The 12,982-nt window shown below is 40.4% G+C and overlaps 1 long non-coding RNA gene across 1 annotated transcript in view; it reads left to right on the top strand.

Moving 5' to 3' along the window:
- The window catches only part of LOC130908759 (uncharacterized), a 142,055-nt gene that overhangs the window by 79,977 nt on the left and 49,096 nt on the right, over nucleotides 1-12,982 (top strand). Inside the window, exon 2 of the long non-coding RNA XR_009061645.1 lies at nucleotides 1,357-1,475. This is a non-coding gene — a long non-coding RNA (uncharacterized LOC130908759). The remainder of the gene's footprint in view (nucleotides 1-1,356; nucleotides 1,476-12,982) is intronic.

Genomic DNA, 12,982 nt, shown 5'->3' with positions numbered 1-12,982 from the left:
CTTGTTGGTAGAAACACAGGTTCTCGTGTTTGGAGGAGAAAGAATACTGAATTGCATCCGAAGAACAACATACCCACTGTGAAGCATGGGGGTGGAAACATCATGCTTTGGGGATGTTTTTCTGCAAAGGGACCAGGACGACTGGTCTGTGTAAAGGAAAGAATGAATTGGGCCATGTATCGAAAGATTTTGAGTGAAAATCTCCTTTCAACAGCAAGGGCAATCAAGATGAGACGTGGCTGGGTCTTATAACATGACGATGATCCCAAACACTCAGCCAGGGCAACAAAGAAGTGGCTTCATAAGAAGCATTTTAACGTGCTAGAGTGGCCTAGCCAGTTTCCAGATCTCGACCCCATAGAAAATCTGTGGATGGAGTTGAAAGTATGTGTTGCCCAACGACAGCCCCAAAACATCACTGCTCTAGAGGAGATCTGCATGGAGGAATGGGCCAAAATACCAGCAACAGTGTGTGAAAAGCTTGTGAAGAGTCACAGAAAACGTTTGGCCTCTGTTATTGCCAACAAAGGGTACATAACAAAGTATTGAGATGAACTTTTGGTATTGACCAAATACTTATTTTCCACCATGATTTGCAAATAAATTCTTTAAGAGTCAAACTATGTGATTTTTCTGTTTATTTTTCCACATTCTGTCTCTCATGGTTGAGGTTTACCCATGTTGACAATTACAGGCCTCTCTAATATTTTCAAGTGGGAGAACTTGCACAATTAGTGGTTGACTGAATACTTATTTACCCCGCATGTATTAAACCACATTTTTCCAAAGATGGATGATAGACCGTCTCTTCCTCGGCTCAACGATCCAGTAGAATTTAATTTCGTTATGATTCTGTTAGGTTTTGTGTTGGTTTTCTCCTAGTGTGACTTGTCCCTGTGATTGCCCATTGATTTCACCTGCTCCTAGCGTATCCCTTAACCTGCATCCTCACCTGTTCCTCGTTGTGTCGTTAACCCTTTTCTGTGTGTGTGTGTGTGTGTGTGTGTATATAAGCTCCCAGTTTCTTTTCAGTCTTTGTTGCGTCATTGTCTATGTCAGTGTCTATGTCTGTGTTAAAGCCAAGATCCTGTCCAAGCCCTCGTGTTCTAAACCCTCCGGTAAAGTAAGTTTTGTTTGAACCTTGCCTTTTTTTATCCCCAGTACTTTTGGTTGTACTTTGTGTTTTGTTAATTATTATTAAAACGTTTTTGAGATCACCACCACCTCCTTGGCTGCCTTTTGTTTCCCTGCAATTGGGTCCACACAACCACCTCCCCGCGTTTTCCCTGACAGATTCCAGTTGAATTTTGCTATTTTCAGTTTGCCATGTTGATAATTGGGATGTTTGCTTAACAGATTTTCGTCTTACTGCGAAGAAAGCGGAAATGACGATCGGTCCGCCATGATATCTACGTCATCAGCCTTCACCCTGTGACCCGGGAATTACGCCTGCTTTCACAGATGTCGCATCCCGGGTAAGTCACGGATATTATCCAAGGAAGCGACCCCGCTAATCTCCCTCCACGTCAGTTAACCCGGGACATTGCTCTCAAACATGAGGGCTACCCCTTTAAATCCCGGGATTTAAACGGCAATCAGTGTGTGTCTAAAATTAGCTCGTAGCGTTAGCATAACATTTGTGTTAGCGTAAGCATTCGCATAAACTTCAGTGTGACGAGCTGACAACTTGGTATGTATGTAGTTCATGACGTCCAGGAAGCTATAATTAATTGAAAATAATGTAGTTAGCATTGATGAAGTTAGCTTTGTCCTTGTAGATCCTACAACATGTGCTCGTCTGTCAATGTTCATTCGAAATTGTTGGAAACCTTTAACGTTGGAGCAAAGCGTTTGAATTTTACAAACGAAAACATTTTGAGTAAGAGCTGACTACAACTAGACGAAATTTGTCAGTTTTCGTTAACGAAAAGTAGACGAAGACGAACACATTTTGAAATGACTAAAATATGACTAAGACTCATAAGCAATGTTGGGAACAACGCCGTTATAAATAACGCCGTTACATAACGTTACACGCCGTTACACACATAACTTCAACATTAACACAAACGTACGGCTCTTGGCAGACCGTGTCTCTAACTCACTCCCGCATCATGTGAGCACAACAATATTGGCGCCGTGTGCACTTTAGGGTGCCTCGGGTAATTCTGTCTCAGAATATTATAGCACGTACTTCTTATGACTCCAGGCTGTTTGTCACTGCTCATTCAATTAGACAGTGCTTTCCAAAGCTTGCTAACGTTTCTGTTTTTGCTACACCTGAATGCTAGCTGCGTTCCCATCCCCCACTGTCAGCCAGCAAGAATGCTGCTTCTATATTGAGGGTGACGGGAGGAGTAAGGGGATGAGGCTACCTGAATGCACCACCTGGATAGATGCGATGGAAGTGATTGGCTGAGGGTTAGAGTCATGTGCCATAGTAAGCCAATCAGAGCCGGTGTTTTCACACACAAACCGGAACAGCGCGTGCAGCAAACACACACACGCAAAACAGATGCAGAGGGATATGATGGCAGAGCATTCAGAGGAAAATTTGTCCTTTACGAGGTGGAGATATAAACACTATTTCAAGTCAAAATACTGAAGTACAGTAGGCTATGTCTACTTGACCAGTTGTCTCAGGTTGTGAGAGTTAGATTTAATTGATTAAACTCACTTTATATTGTTTACTGCAGATTGTTATGTCATTATATTGTTTACTGTTTATTTTTGTTGCACTTCAAGTGTAGGATAAATCTGTTGCTGATGAGGTGCAATAAATATTACAAGGTTCTATAACACAACTACCTGTCTGTTCTTCTCTATTCAACTGACTCGAATACTGCTCAGAAAATTTCAAATTTTTTGACATACAACGACTTCTTTTTAAAGTAACGGAAATAACTACTTTCGCTGGTATCTAGTTACTTTTTCTATAGAGTAATTCAGTTACTAACTCAGTTACTTTTTGGAAGAAGTAGTGAGTAACTATAACTAATTACTTTTTTAAAGTAACGTGCCCAACAATGATAATAAGCATTTTCATCTAAAAAGGGTTGCCAAAATCAAGACTGTATGGATTAATTCTTGAACAAGACTAAAATGACCTCCCGGTGAAGGTAAGGATTTTCTCCTTCGAGCAAAGTCAGGGTAGAAATCAACAACTCTTTTGTTTCTATTTTCCTGAATGGACTCCTCGGGTGACTTTGTGCTGTCAGGATGAGAATAATTTCTTCTGATGAAGGGAGGATATCTGACTGAACAGTTTCTTTGTCATTCTTCGTCTTTGAGTTCATAAAAAATACGTGACGAGAAGAAGAATCGAGAACACTTCTAAAGAAGGGAATCATGCCGTCGATATTCTGGGATTTCACTTGGCGGGTGGAGGGGGGTCCTCCGCTGACTCAGTGTGCGCGCATGTGTGGAAAACACTGCTAAGTTTAGATTTCTGTATGCCTAATTTTCTTCCCACAAACACATCTAGCTCATTATTGGCAAATGCAATGGGTGATATATTGAAGGTGTTTGTCTGCCTAAAAATGTATTAAGGGTGTGTGTGTGTTTGGCAGCCATCTGGTTTTATCTCAGTATGCAACCAAGGAGACATAAGCCATTTCCACCTGGCTCCTTGTTTCAAATGTCAGGAAACAAAAAACAATTTTAAGTTTTTTCCCCTGAAAGATCACTCGGGAAACCCTGAAAAATGTATGAAAAACCTTTTCAGAACTCTTGCATCATGAACAAAAAACTAGGTTAAAGACTATCTACCTGCTTTGCCTTAGGAAACAAGTTAAATTGAACTATGATGACCCGGCTACCTAAACATGTCATCAGTCGAGTGAGCTAAGCACACCCGATGAGAGTGCGATTCCACAGTTAATTACTGTAATTTTCGGACTATAAGCTGGTAATTTTTTCCTTCATTTTGAGTCCTGCAGCTTATTGTCCAGTGCGGCTTATTTGTTAATTTATTTGGGTTATTATGTAACACTTAATTTGACAATGGCGTCATAAGACTGTCATAAGACCGTCATAATTCTGACATGACACTATCACGGGCATTACTGAATGCTGATGACAGATTTCATTAAGCGTCATCTGGCAAAATATGTCACTAACTCAGTTTATGTTCAGCTTGGATCTTTTACATTAATTTTAAAGTGACGTCATTTGCAGATTAGCACTAAATAACATTGTTATAAGCATTCATAAATGCTCATGACTAATGACAGTCTAATGGTGCCACTTTCAAATGAAGTGTTACCAAAAAACCATAACTAAGCAATTAATGAAACAACTGGAACAGTAACTGAAGAAATAATTAGCACAGAACATGAATTTTGATTTACATCTGTAGCGCTGCAATGCATGCTAGGAGGCATGTTGTACCATAAGTGTGTGAATATTTTATTCATGCTTATAAAACATAACTGCTGTGACACTATATTCATTTGTGCTGTGACTGTATCCATATTTGTGTGCTCTACCTATTTCTTTGAACAAAATACAAAGGGTTTCTGTGGACTGTCTTATTTGATTTTACTCCCCCTTGTACCAGCTAGCACTAGTTTTCCAAGGTCGTAACTCACAATGTTTTTCAGCTGAAAATCACCAGCGGTGGGCTGTAATAAGATTCGTTTTTGCTTTCATATTAGGTATCGTTTTCATAGTAAGCAACGCCCTTTCAACAAGCATATGTAAACCCTTGACTTGTGTATTCTCTTTGTACTCCTGCGTGTTCACAGCATCTGGCTGGAGCACACCATTGTACTCTGGATATATGTCTTGTGTTCTATAAAGTCTTCGAAGCAGGCAATCCTTGGCTGTGTTGATTCATTTCTCATTCGAGCTATCGAATTGTCACTTGTCTTGGAGTTCAAAATTGAATCTCCCTGACACAGTGTTGACAGCAGGTGGCAGCAGAGGTTGACTGTCTCCCCCAAGGGACCAGTGATGGCTAAATTAAGCTTCTTGAAGCAAGTGGTGGTTCATTTGGTCTTAATGACAGTCATATGATGCCGCTGTCAAATAAAGAGTCACTGCTTAATATCTTTTGGTCTAAATATCCCATAATAAGGTGTGGAAGGCTGCGGTTTATACTCCCGTGCGGCTTGAACAAATGCTGTTTTTGTGTCAAATTTGGTGGGTGGGTGGCGGCTTATAGACAGGTGAGCCTTATAGTGCAAAAATTTCAGTGATCAGCTCTGAGACAAAAAAAAAAAAAAATCTGGCTCAGAGGATTGACACATATACATCTCTAGAATATATCAGTTTTTTGGTTTCATTTTTTTGGTGTTCTGAGCCCACCAGGCGGTCAAAAAAGTTGAAATTCAGTGTTTAGAACAGGAAAGCTGTGCATGCATTTTTATGGCAAAAAAAGTTTCATTGTTTTCTGACTTCCGACGTGCAAGAGTCACATTGCTCGTTAAGAAAACGTCATGCAAAGTAAATGAATGTGATTACACGGATGATTTTGTTCAGGCTCAAGAGGCCATTAAGGAGCTGGGTCCCAGACTCTTCTCACGGTTTTTGAAAAATACAAGAACAGTTTAGCCGTGCCGGACAAGTGAGTTAATCTTTCTCTTGTTAGCAGTTGCTGCTGTTGTAGCCTCAAACTCTTTGTGTTTGTTCACGTTTCGTCTTAAAATGTTTTATCAGGTTCGAGGTATTGAAACTGGCCGATTTAACTCCACCTCTCGAAACTTTCAGGCCGCAAATTTTGCATGCAGTTATTGTACTCGACGAAAATTATATGCTGAAATATGTTCAGAGCGCCGACATGTTCCTCCCGTAGTTTGTTTTTGCTACATATGAAAAAGCTGCCCCGGCATTGGTTAAGAGCGGTGCATCTTTAATCCAAATATTAAACTTGTCATAATTCATTATCTTGTATTTTTAATTGAGAGGATTTTTTTATGTTGATGTTAGTCAAGATTAAAAAACTGTAGCTTTTTACTTCAACTTTAGCACAGTTAGCATTAATATGGTGAAGCAACAGCAACTCATTTGCTCCCAAAAACATATAACTACGTTCTATTTTTAGTTGTTTCAGTGTCCCAAAGACGTATTTATACGTCTGTTACATTATTTTCATGAGAGACATCTCTGGGTTCTGATTCAACTGAGCTCCAAAGCACAAAGCTGAAAATCCATTTTAAAACAATAAAACTGGCTACTGGAGGGCAGTAGCGCATTTGGTAAGACCCGCAACCCGATTCAACGGCAACGAACGGCCGGGGCGCCGGCAGAAGGATGCCAGGCGGCGGACGACCGGGCAGAACAACTGAGAGATGCCCGGGATGCCAGGCGCTGGAAGATCGAGCAGAACGACCGGGACCACCAGTGCAGCGGACAATGTCGTTGAGTCAGTGCTGCTCGCCGAGCAGACCCCGCAGAGACTAAAAAAAATCCATCTTGATGAGACGGGCGGCGATGAGGGAAAAGTTAACCTGTCTGTCGTGGCCACAACAGTGTCATCTTAGTTATGTGTAAATAAATTGTTACTTTCTATCAAAAGCTCTATTTGTCTTGTTGTTTGTTATTTTGTAAAAGGAAAACATTAGTCAGATGTTTGGGATGTAACTAAAACAAAAAAATAGCTGTGTTAAAGTCAAGTTATGTTTGAAGTGTATGCTTTCACAAAAAGATCAATTTCTCAGTTTTTTTTCATCAGAAATTGGAAAATTGCTGGAACTAAGCTATTTTCTAATGCTGATTTCTAAAGAATGGATAAATAGATATGAACTTACTTTTTTTTCCTGCTAAAAGAAGAGAGTCTAATCTTTCTTTTGGTGGGTTCCATTTTTATATAGCAATAGAACACAATTTTCTGTGGGCCTTGCAAAATCAGTCAAAATCCAGTAAAACGGCTGGGACCGAAGGGGCGAAAATGGCTGGGAGTGAATGAGTTAATTTAATGTTCTCGTGTTTTAAACACATGCTAAGTGGCTACAGAAAAGGTGACCTGGCTTGACTTGTGAGGGAGCACATTCAGCTCTGCCCACAGGTGTGAATAGGAGCCTTTTCTCTTGTTTATAGCTTCAGTTCATTGAGCGTGTTTATGTATGCACGCAGCAACCTCATGCCTGTCATAGTGCATGAATGCAGCAATTAGCGCCAACGTGTCTGCAAATTGGATTATTCATCCATGTTGGTGCCGTGAATGTGTGCTGATACAAATTATTGTTCCTGCTCAGCAAATATAATGTATGATCCTTCGATTAATCATCATTTATCACTGATGCCAACGTAGTCTACGTCTAATGATATGCAGGGCCGGCCCAGCCTATACGCAGACTATGCAGCTGCTTAGGGCCCCTGACCACTAGGGGGCCCCCAATCTGGCAATTGTTTTATTTTTATTCTATTTTGTTGACTACAGTTTGCTTTATTTGACTTTTGTGAGTTTTGATACTTGATTACAAGCTTAAAAAAAATTCTTCCTTAACTTCTTTCTTTCCACTTTTAGAAAAAGGTTTGGCGCTATCTACTGAAACTACTGACAATCATTTGGGGTGAGAAGTTTGAAGTATGCAGTGCAACAAAATCTGATTAATATACAAAATATGGACGCATGGGTTGGATTGCATGTATGGGTTTCACAGTACACTGTGACGAAATGGTGGGCCAAAAATATGTGCCCTTTTGCATTATTTTGCTTAGGGCCCCCAAATGGCCTGGGCCGGCCCTTATTATATGTATGTGCAAATTGTGTATGAGGCTTATCAGAACATTTTGTCGAATCTAACCTAACCAATAACTGTTTTTATTGAGAGTCTTACCAGGGGCGGACCGTGAGGTGCAGCTGGGCCCGGGCTTTTAAGGGGCCTGGTGCAAGCTGTTGTTGGGATTTTAAGTGTCAAAATAGGTTGTCATATGGACTCGTTTTCTGATTTTGGGGCGATATTCATGACGATTGCCTAACAAAGCTATATTTTCCCGAGACAACAAGAATTTGTTGACTCAAGGATGTTCGCTTGCGTGTAGGATTATGCAGACATAATCACACTTATGTTCGCAAAACACTGGCCAAAATAACTCATTCACGAGAAGCATTTAGCACATAAACTGTTTGTTGCTTGTCATCGGCCTAATCGGCATCCTCTTTTTATGGCACTGGGAAATTCTAAGGGTGATTCCGGAAAGGTTGGCTGACTTTTTAGCTTGTCTGAATAAGCGAGGTCCACCCCTGAGGATGATGGTTGGAGTAGTGAGCCGGTGACTACTGACATTTTCCCTGCAATCCGTTTTAAGAGTGAGTTTACATTTTGATTTAATAAGGCCCAAAGGCATAGCCCCGAAAAAGAATCAATCATGGAGGGCTGCAGCACACAAGCTTGTGGCCGGCGTCAAACACAGAACGTGATGACTTGCCTGGATCAGTGCAGCCAGAACTAACTCACTTACTCCCCTCACTACTCACTTCACACACATAGATGAAGCTGTGGTAGAGTTGTCAGGCCATTTCTGCCATAAAAGCAACACTTTTCATTTATCCGAGAATCAAAGACTGTCTAGCTTCGTTATTGTTAGAGACTTGAATAAAATATAGCCCCTCTTACCATGTGAACAAATGCAAATGTATTAAAAGAGCTGAATCACACGCTGCCTGGAGACATCGTATCCTGTAGGGCCTCACTTTTTTTTTTTTTCCCCCTGTGTTCCACTTCTCATTTTACCTAGCTCCCTTGATATGGCCCCCAAGCCTCCTGATGGAACATTCATAATTGATTCGGATTCTAGGCCCTCATTACCAATAAGTGACTCTCTCTCTCGAGATGAGTGCAGATTCAGCTCCAGAGGGCCAAAATCTTTGGTGTGTGAGTTTTAGCTCTTCTTTAACCCTCCTGACTGTGTATGTTTCCAAAGGTGGGAGACCTGCCTGAGGATTTCTTGGTTCTCTTTTTTTGTAGTTTTTGTTCGAGGTGCACGATAATTATCGGTCCGATAATAGGAATTATGACGTCATCCCAATAAATCCGATAACATTATTTATCGGCCCGATAACATATATTTTTGGCACAGTGTCAGTGGATTGTGATGTGTGCGTTTGTTTCCACTCCTGTTTTGCTAGTATGCAAAGTCTTGTTACTGTTCTAGAGGCCGTACTTTTCCATCACTGAGTGATAAACCTGACTATGGCAATTAGCAAATGTTTGTATTTTACAGTGTTATGTTTACAAGTTCTTGAGAGGCCTTTTGGTTATTGATAGGCTTGCTGTCCTATAACTGCCAGGTTAAGAAAGTTGTTTCATGGACCAGACCGCAAAAATCCCCTCTCAAGTTGCACCAAATGTTTTATCTCCTGACAAAGCACAATACCTATTGGGTTTATGTTAGAGATGTCCCGATCGATCAGGATGCCGATCGATCGGGTCCGATCACGTCATTTTCAAAGTATCAGAATCGGCAAAAAAATAATCGGACATGCCTTTTTTAAATATATATATATTTTTTAATTAAATCGTTTTCTATTTGTATCTAATGTTACAGACATTATATGTTACCCTCATCCAGAGTCTTTAGTTTAGGCCAGTGCTTCTCAATTATTTTCTGCTACGCCCCCCCCAAGCAAGACGTAAATGTTTCGCGCCCCCCCCAAACTTTCTGCCGCCACTGTAAATAGTATTATTTGTCTATAAAATTACTATTATAAATACGCATCTGCCTAATATTGTGTCCTTTTTTTCTAATAAAGAAAAAAAGTAACATAGATCAACTTATAATAAAGTATAACTTTATTAACATTGTTTTGTTTGTAACAGAGAAGACTTGACGTGCATCAATTTGCCTGAATTAAAAAAAAAAAAAAGTCACATTCAAACTGTAAAAATACACTCAAGGTACATTTTTGACCATTTGATACAGAAAAATAAAATGTAATAAAATCAGTAAATAATAACAAATTCAAATTGATTAGAAACATTCACTCATGAGGACAACATGCCAAAAAATTTGACCGAAAAAACAAAAATGAATAAAGGAAAAAAAGAGTGTCCTTGGACAGAAGGACAGTTTTTATTTTTGCTGCTCATACTCAGTATTACCTCCTTTGCAATGGCGTGGAGTCATTTTGCAATGAGCATGCTAACAATGCTCACTGGTTTACTGATATAACACTGACAAAGCAGGACGATTGTTGGCAATATTCGGCACGTTTTCGCTGAAAAACAATCAAGCGGCTTATCAATGAGATTGGGGTCGAATGTCTTTAAGTGGCGTCTTAATTGATTTGGCTTCTGGCGGTCCGCTATAATTATTTTTAGACACAGTAAACAGTCTTTCCTCATCACCCACAGTATTAAAAGTCAAAGCTAAAAGGCAAACGGCACGAACAAAGCGCATTCTCGGCGGCCGAGGTAGAACCGTAGGTGAGGGCGGTCGTCGTGACGATCCCAAGCCGAAAATGGCACTTATCGGGCGGCGGCGTGAGAACCGGACAAGACAGTGGGTCGCTGCGTGAGTGAGTCCGGTCGGAAAACGGCTTTCGAAAACGGCGGCGGCGCACTGCTCTTCATATTTGTTTTCTGTGTGATGAGTGCTCTTCCTTAGTTCAAAAATACTGCACGCACTCTGAAAATGAGAGCGCCACTGCCACCCACTGAGTGGATGCGCAAGTACACTTTATTCCAGTACGGCAGAAAAAAAAAGCATGTTCCCCGAGGTCACACGCGGCCCCCTGGCATCGCTCTGCGCCCCCCCGGGGGGGCGCGCCCCACTATTTGAGAAGTACTGGTTTAGGCTTAGGGTAGGATTATCAAATTTATCCCGTTAACGGCAGTAATTAATTTTTAAAAAAATTTATCACGTTTAAAATATTTAACGCAGTTAACGCATGTGCTGCACGACCCACTCACGCATTGTCGCGTTCAATCTGTTTACCTATATATAGAGCTAAAAGGCAGCATAAAATGAGTAAAGTGAATTTTGGCAGCTTTTGGAGCGTTTTTTTAATTGGCTAAAGCCTTACAATCCCTCTCCCTATGATTAGAAATATTGTGGGAAGCAATGAGGGGAAGAAAGGTCGTAATTGATCTTTTTCTTAACACCCTATGTTATTTCCCAACGCAGAGAAGATATATCAATCGGTACCACTACGCACAGTCATGTGTGCACTTCCCATCATGCATTTGGGCAGAACAGATGGCTACAGTATCATTTACTGAAAGCTCAACAAATACACTAGATGGCAATATTTAGTCACAATATACAAAGTCACATTTATCCTTTAAGAATTACAAGTCTTTCTATCCGTGGATCCCTCTCACAGAATGTTAATAATGTAAATGCCATCTTGAGGATTTATTGTCATAATAAACAAATACAGTACTAATGTACTGTATGTTGAATGTATATATTCGTCCGAGTTTTATTCATTTTTTTTCTTAATGCATTGCCAAAATGTATATGATCGGGAAAAATTATCGGGAATGATTGGAATTGAATCGGGAGCAAAAAAAAAAACGCAATCGGATCGGGAAGTATCGGGATCGGCAGATACTCAAACTAAAACGATTGGGATCGGATCGGGAGCAAAAAAACATGATCGGAACAACCCTAGTTAATGTATAAGTTCAGTGCTCATTTTTAGGGGAACACATCGTCAATGATATTGACTGATTGATTGTGATTGACTGAAATTATATTTATTTGGAAAAATACTAATATGGGCACTTTATTTGAACTCAAAACGCTTCTCGTCTTTGTTTTGTTCATTATAATAATGTTCATGTCATCATGAAAATTCTGATTAGGTCAAAGGCAAATCTATGCTGAATCCAGCACTAGTATTTTTGACCTACAGTTGCTCAAAAACAGGTGAATAAAGATTTTAAAATTCTATATATATTATCGGTTATTGAGGTCCTTGAGGAGCAGGAAGTTATCGATATCGGTATCGGTTTTAAAAAATGGATATCGTGCATCCCTAGTTTTTGTGTAAAATTTAAAGTGTGTACAACAGGACAAAAAAATAGCATCATTATGTGAATTAGGATCATATTTGAGACGATTCGACTATATACAACAATTTGGCAAAGCGCAGATGACGGGAAATTAGTCTATTAATCCGCCATTTAGCCACGCCTACCATTATAGGGCTCTAGCGTCCCCAACATGAGGATGACATCGGCAGGGTCATGGTTTCATCTGATTTGGAGTTCAGCCCATTGAGGAGGAATTATTCAGAATGAGGAAAATGCGACAAAGAGAGCCGCAAAATGTCATTGTTTCAGTCTCTCTACTCAAATATTTTTACAGGAGTAAGTATTTTTTCCCCAATAGCTAAATAAATGGTATGGTCATGACAAATAAGTCTTGTGCTAAATGGAATATAAAATAATAAAAATGCATTTATTCAGTACGACATGGCAAAATTACTCCATAATGGTCAAAACTGTCGACTTCCCCTTTACTGTCGCACCTCCTGAACGATATTTTATGCCGCCGTAGTTAGGCTTTTGTCATTTCCCTGACAGCTAGCCGAAATGCTAACCCGAACCGGGTAATGTTTCAAAGTCTTCGAAGCGAAAAATCACACATAACTGGCCCGGATTATTTCACATGGCAGCGGGGTTGTCGATTGTCTTCGCTGATCGGCAAACCACCCGGCGGCGAGCAATTTACAGCTCGTCGTTCCCCTGCTGCGGGCAGAGGGCTCGTTTGTGGGGAAGCAGCTGGACAATGACCGCCAGACAAACCGGCCGACGTCGGAGGAACGCGTAGCTGCCACATGGTCAACAAGAATATGGCGTAAAATAATGCTTTACTACACGGCGAAGGACGTAAACAGTTTTAGAGCGGCGTGCAGTTGTTGCAGCTAACATGGCAGGATGTGTCTGAGGAGAACTTTTCTACATGTAAGTCCATGATCAAACGCAAGTAAATAGTCCTTTATTTAAAGAAAGTTTGTAGGGTTTACTTTGTAATCGCTATATTCGCAGCCATTTTTAACACAAAGTTGCCATTTCTGATGGGGTTGAAA

Source organism: Corythoichthys intestinalis, chromosome 20 (genome assembly GCF_030265065.1).
Source record: "Corythoichthys intestinalis isolate RoL2023-P3 chromosome 20, ASM3026506v1, whole genome shotgun sequence".
NCBI lineage: Eukaryota > Metazoa > Chordata > Actinopteri > Syngnathiformes > Syngnathidae > Corythoichthys > Corythoichthys intestinalis.
Note: the sequence above shows the minus strand (reverse complement) of the source record. Positions and strands in the feature narration are given on the sequence as shown.